Here is a 6586-nt window from a genome sequence, read left to right as displayed (position 1 = left end):
TAAGGAGGGCTATCATAGATTTCACCAGATTGTGAAGAATTCCATGACATAAAAAAATTAAGACCTCAACCCGTGCTCCAGCCTAGATCAATGTGAGTTTGGCAGTGGGGATGGGAACAATAGTTGGGAACTAGCTCAGACCCTGGGCTGAATAGCATCCTCTGGGGTACTCCTGGGATGAAAAATAGATAGCCAGGTGATGTGATGGATAGAGCAAAAGACTTGGAGTCAAGAAGACCTGAGTTCAAATCCTGTCTCAGGCACTTATTATTTGTGCAGCCCTCATCTAGTAACTTAACCTGTTTCAGTCTCAACTCCTTCATCTGTAAGAAAGCACTTGGACAAGATGGCCTGTAAAGTCCATTCTAATTGTAAGTCTGTGATCCTATAATTTTGCATAATTGTTGTTAAGAAGCTTTGTTAAAAGCAAAAGGATATGCAAACAAGAGGGATAATTATTAATTTGACATCTTTGCTGAATACCAGATGAATTAGGAAAACGTCTAATATACATAGTGAGCACTTGTGAGGATGTGTGTTAGCAATTGGAGGGGGTGGGGGTGCCACCCCAAAATGGAACCAGTTCATCCTATGCAGGTAAAGCCCTTGATGCCTAGAAAACCTCAGGGACCATATTTTTTCTACTCTGGCCTCAGAGCTCTATTGCTAAGAGTCAGAGTAGAACTATTGGGAGGAGCTCTGCAGGCAAAGGATTTAAGGTTAGTGACAGATAAGGCAGAGTGGGGCACTCTGAAGACCATCTGTGCATTAGAGGCAGTGTGGTATAAAGGATAGGAAAAAGGGACTGGAGTAAGGAAGACCTGGCTTCACATTCCATCTTAGACACTCACTAGCTTTGGACAAATCACTGAAGGTCTCTAAGCCTCATTAACACAATGAGAAGAGTAAGCCCAGCACTACAGGGCTGTTGTCAGTAAGATAACGTCTGTAACATGATGTGCAAACTTTGACATACTGTATCAGTTCTTGATATATTGTATAAATAATAGCAGTGTTATTGACATTATTATTTGAGAGGCTATACCTGTGGTTTAGGGGCATTTACGTGATGTAGTGGATAGAGTGTCAGTCCTAGAGTCAGAAAAATTCTTCCTAAGTTCAAATCTGGCCTTAGACATTTACTATGGCAAGTCATTTAACCCTGTTTGCCTCAGTTTCCTCATCTGTAAATGAGTTGGAGGAGGAAACAGCAAACCACTCCTATATCTTTGTCAAGAAAACCCCAAATGGGATCATGAAGAGTCAGACATGACTGAAACAACTGAACAATTAACCTGTGTTTTTCATGGGTATGGGAAACTTCCACTTCGGAAATTCCCTTTACCAATTTGGATGGGCACTTACCCTACAGCTTTAGTTTTAGAGCATTGCCTGAGACACAGAGATTAATTGACTTACACAGGATCACATGGGTAATAACCTGAGCTAGATTTATATAGGACTGTAAGGATGGCAAAGTTCTGTGTGTGTTGACTTATTTGACCCTCATGACAACCCATGAGGTGGATGCTATTATTGTTTCCATTTGACAGAAAAAGAAACTTTAGCTGAGAAAGATTAGGAGATTTGGCCAGAGTCACCCAGCTAGTAGTGTCTGAGGTCAGACTTAAAACCCCAAGTCCAGGCTCTAGCCACTGCATGATCTCACTGCCATAGTGTGTATCAGAAGCAGGTATCGAACCCACAACTTTCTGACCCTAGGGCTGACTTTCTCTTCACTGACACATTGCCTCTCATCACTATTATCCCAAAAATGTGTTCAATTCAACATCAATCATGAGTCATGACTGATTATCTTCAATGAAGTATAAGCTCCTTGAGGGCAGGGACTTTTTTTGCATGGTACCTTACTTAAATTAGATACTTCTAAATGCCTATTGAATGAATAAACACAAGAAACCTCTTGGTACTTTTAAATGGCTGGGGCAGGGTAAAGGGAGGGGCAGGGTGTCCTGTAAGAGAGCAAAGACCTGGGAAAAGAGAATCACTGGCCAGGTGCTAATTTTCAGGCTATATGCACATGAGTTCCAAAAGCCCCTGGCCCCAAAGTATTGGCTTTTGAATCCTTTCTGGGGGAAGCAGTGGATCCAATAAGATGGATTAGATCTTCTTCTCACCACCCCTTTTCTTTCTTTTGTTCTTCTCCCTTTCTGCTTTCTAATGCAATCAGCTGGACGGTGCTCCATGGGAGAATTGGATACCTGCAGAGTCCTTTCCGAGTCTCCCTGGAATACATCTCAAGTGCCAACGGGAGCCTATCCATGGTAGATTCTTTGTCTCTGAAGAACTGCAGTGAAGGTATGTGTTATATGATTCCATTGCCTCAATGAACATTTTGTTGATGGACAAGAATGCTAATGTGTATCAACTAGGTGTACTTACCAAGTAAAACTGCTTTTATCCACAGTGGTTGAGAGACTGGGTATTTGGAGTTACCCTTCACAGAGAGTTTGTTACCTGTGAAAGAGGATCACTTTTCAAAGAGGCAGTATGATATAGTGGACAGTGTGATGAATGTAGAGGCAAGATCATGGCTGTTCCTCAGTACCTGTGTCACCTTGGACAAGTCACTTAGCTGCTTTAGGTCTCAGTTTCCTCATCTGTAAAATGGGGGAGTTGGAACTCTGAGGTCCCTTTTAGCTCTAAAGCTATGATCATGTGCTTTAGAATAAAGAAAAATCTATCTGACTTAAGAAAAGCTATGGAACATAGTAGATAGCATGCTAGACTTATGGTCAAGAAGATCTGGGTTCCAATCTAGCCTCAGATATGTCCCAGGTGGATAATTGGTATAATTTAATCTCACTGAGACTTATTTTCTCACCTATTAAACAGGGATTTTTATAAAGCACTCACTTCACAGGACTATCATGTAAAATCACGGTACAAAAAGCCCTTAAAGTGTTACATAAATATGAGTTGTTATTATTATTAAAACAACACCAAACATGATCCAGTCTTCCTTTGAGGATCCAGAAGGCCCCTCAGAATCTTGTTGTACTCCAGGATCATTATGAATATCAGCCATCCTTGTCTATTACTGTAAATGCAGATGTAGAATATCTAGGGTGTTTGACTTGGCTTACACAGTGCCTGTGAAATGCCTCTAAGAATTACTGTTTTGAATAAGTCATCACAGAGTTTTTGAATAACAAGCTATTTATCCTAGCTTCTTCACTATCTGGAGTTCCTTTCTGAGAAACATAAAGTAGGAAATGCCCACAGTTCTCCTCATCAAGAAATTTGGGGGCACATTCCCATGGCAACCAGTGGTCTCTAAGCACTCAGTCAGTAGGAAGCCAGGACAGGAAAGTCTTGACCAGGAACCAGTTTTTATTCAAGGTCTGTAGTAGGAAAGACAGAAAAAAGGAAGGAGGGAAGGAGGGGGGGGGGAAGAAGCAGAAAGAAAGGAGAGAAGGAAAGAAAGAAAGAGAAAGGAAAATATAAAGGCAGGGAGGGAGAAGGAAGAAAGGAAATAAACACCTACTATGTGCCATACTCTGTGCAAAGTACTATACAAATATTATCTCATCTGATCCTCACAACAACCCTAGGAGGTTGCCATTATTAACCCATTTTATGGTTGAGGAAATTGAAGCAAGCGGAAGTTAAATTACTTACCAAAGGTCACGTAGCTAGTAAGTGTCTAAAGGGGGATTTGAACTTGGGTCTTCCTGACACAAGGCCCAACCCTCTATCCACTGTGCCACTAAGTTACCTAGGTTCCCAGAAAATCTCAATAATTTGAGCTTTCTGAATATGTGTATTCTAGATGAATAAAAATGTATTGTTTAATTCACTTATTAATAGGTCTCGTTGGTCAGTTTTATTTACCTGGTAATGGCTCAAATTGTACTACTAGTACTACTAGTACCATTAACCATGACTACCCTTCTATCTTAAGTGAGGTTAAAAAGAAATTTAGTCTTGGTTTTGCCAGTAGTCTGTAAGAACTCTGTTCATTACCCTTCCTTGTAACAAGTAAAAATATTTAAGTAAAAACACATCTGACAATGCATGTGACATTCTGCACCCAAAAAGCTCCACCTTTCAACCAAGAATAGGGAAAAATTACCTGCAATTTCTTTGCTCACAAATGGTACATGAGGCTCTCACCTCTGCCAGTGAACCTTGTAATGGAAGAGAGCCTGAAGAAATGATCTGGTGATGCCTGAGGGAGGCTTGTAATGCAATGAAGCAGTCATAGGGGATGTGTCAAGGAGCAGGCATAATTCTCAGTATTAGCATAAATCTATTTGAGCATCCTTGGCAGAGGATAAAGTAGATGAGGGATTCCCTTTGCATAAGACTCATGATAGAAACTTGTGCAAAAAGACTTTGCTTATCCTGTGATAATTTTTTGTCCCATGAATAGAAAGATCTCAGATATCTGGTCAATATTTCTTCTCAACATCTCCCAGAAAATTGTTTCCATCACATCTACCCTATTTCTTGGTACATAGTGCCTCATATCAGTAGAGTTAATTGCCTGAGGATGTACTGTGAGCATACAATTGAGTGCTTGAACCCCATCTAGATCCCTTTTTGCTATTTTACCCTTTTGAAGTGAAAGGACTTGACTTCCAATGAGACAACAGGATTTTGGGGAAAGTATGTTGAACTTGTTGGTGAGATCTGGGTTTGGTGGATAGCATCATGGTGCCATGAGTAGAGTTAGATTAGGAACCAAAGGTCCTGGGCTCAAATCCTGGCTCTACCCCTACTGTGTGAACCTGGGCAAGTCACTTCAAACCTCTCAGGCCTTTGGTTTCCTCATCTATCAAAAGAAGTTGTTAGAGTAGACAACCTCAAGGTCATCTTGCTCTAAATCTATGGACACTTGAATCCTGGCTCTGACACTTACTTGTGTGACCACAGACAAGTCATTTATTCTCTTTGAGATTCATCTTCCCATCAATAAAACAGATATTGGGTTGGTCCCTTCTGGTTCTAAACCTTCAGGGACTGTAACTTGACTACTTTTTTTCCTTTGCCGATTCAGAAGGCCTTTCAAAAATGCATGAATAATATTTCCTCCCAAGGAAAAAAAAGGGAAAATATCTTCTCTTTGTTTTCTCCACTTCTCGGCTTTTTAGACAAGTTAACTCAAGTAGCCCAGACAATACTCCGAAAATCAATTCCTGGCTCTCTGTTGGGGTGATTCCACTGAGACCAAGGTTAAAACTCCTGCACAGGAAAGACTATCTCCTTACCTTCTTTACTGTTTCCTCCCCACCCTACGTATAACCATGGAAAAGCAAGGGTAAGTGTTGGAAGGAGGAGAGGAAAGGGGCTCTAGAGTCAGAAAACATGAATTCAAGTCCTCCCTTTGTGACCTTGAAAAAGTCATTGAGTTTCCTCTTCAATATAAGAAGTGCCTCTGGAAATACCTTCCATCTTTAAATCCCTGGTACCATGGTCCTATAACAGAATCAAGTCATATCATTTAGCAAGCAAAAAGAGCCAATTTCGGTCCTAAAATTGATTGTGTTTTCAAATACAGGAATTACTTTTGGGTTGTCCCTAATACATTCTGGGGGTTTTTTCTGGGAGATAGAAGTTTACCTCTTTTGAAGTTGGGAATTGGGGGAGATAGAGAGTAGTGAAGGGGATAGAGTCCCGGACTTGGAGTCGGGAAGACCTAAGAACAAATCTCACCTCAGACGTTCACTGACTGGTTCAGGTTAAACTTGAGAGTGTTGTGAGCCATGTTCTGATGCATGCTTGACACCTCTGGACCCCTAAGGTCCCTTTCAAGTCATAGGACTGTGGTGAGAACCAAAGGAGATAGCATATGCAAACCATAAGATGCTATAGAAATATGAGCTATTGTTACTAAAATTAAGATGGAGCTAAGAAAAGGAGTTCCATTGGTGAATATATGTAAGCAGGATCAGTGGAAAGAACTTGGATGAGCTATTGAAGAATATGGGCCCCAAAGGTCGTGAATTAAATGTAATACCAGCAGAGGTCTCTTAGACTACAGTCTGCTTGCACACTTGTCATATCTTCATGGAGGAGCAGAAAACATGAAGAAAACACAGTTTCCTTTCTTTTTTTAAACATCTTGCTCTTCTGTACTATTTATTTAATTTTTCCTTTCCTCTAGGGGGTGGGGCAGAGAGAGAGAGAGAAAGAGAGTGTGAGAGAGAGAGAGATTGTGCTTTTTGACTCATCAAGAAATGCCTCATCATGACTATCCAGGCATAGAGAGTGTCAGAGAGTCATCAAAAAATCAAGGTAGAAGGGATATTAGAGTTGATCAAATGCAGTCACTACTCAAAGCACGAATCGCATCTACAGCATCCCTGAGAAGTTGTCTTCCAGTATCCACTTGAAGACCTCCAATTGAATGTATCTCTCATTTAGAAAATGTCTTCAAGGGGATTTCCATTCATTATCATTTTCTTTGAATGTTTCTTTGATGTTGTATGGCTGTGAGCAATAGAACTGAAATTGAGGATCACCCAAGGGACAATGGGAACTCACTACTTACTACTCCGCTGAAGAAATCCATTCCATTTTTGAACAACTCTAATTATTGGAATGTTTTCCATTATTTTTT

The 6586-nt window shown here is 40.6% G+C and overlaps 1 long non-coding RNA gene across 1 annotated transcript in view; it reads left to right on the top strand.

The window, feature by feature from the left end:
- The first annotated feature begins 2197 nt into the window (after positions 1 to 2197).
- LOC140520251 (uncharacterized) overlaps positions 2198 to 6586 on the top strand; it is a 113162-nt gene continuing 108773 nt past the window's right edge. The window contains exon 1 of the long non-coding RNA XR_011972438.1: positions 2198 to 2319. This is a non-coding gene — a long non-coding RNA (uncharacterized lncRNA). The remainder of the gene's footprint in view (positions 2320 to 6586) is intronic.

The sequence above is a fragment of the Notamacropus eugenii genome, chromosome 1, assembly GCF_028372415.1.
Source record: "Notamacropus eugenii isolate mMacEug1 chromosome 1, mMacEug1.pri_v2, whole genome shotgun sequence".
Lineage (NCBI taxonomy): Eukaryota > Metazoa > Chordata > Mammalia > Diprotodontia > Macropodidae > Notamacropus > Notamacropus eugenii.
The sequence above is the reverse complement of the archived record's forward strand: the minus strand, read 5'-3'. Positions and strand labels throughout refer to the sequence as shown.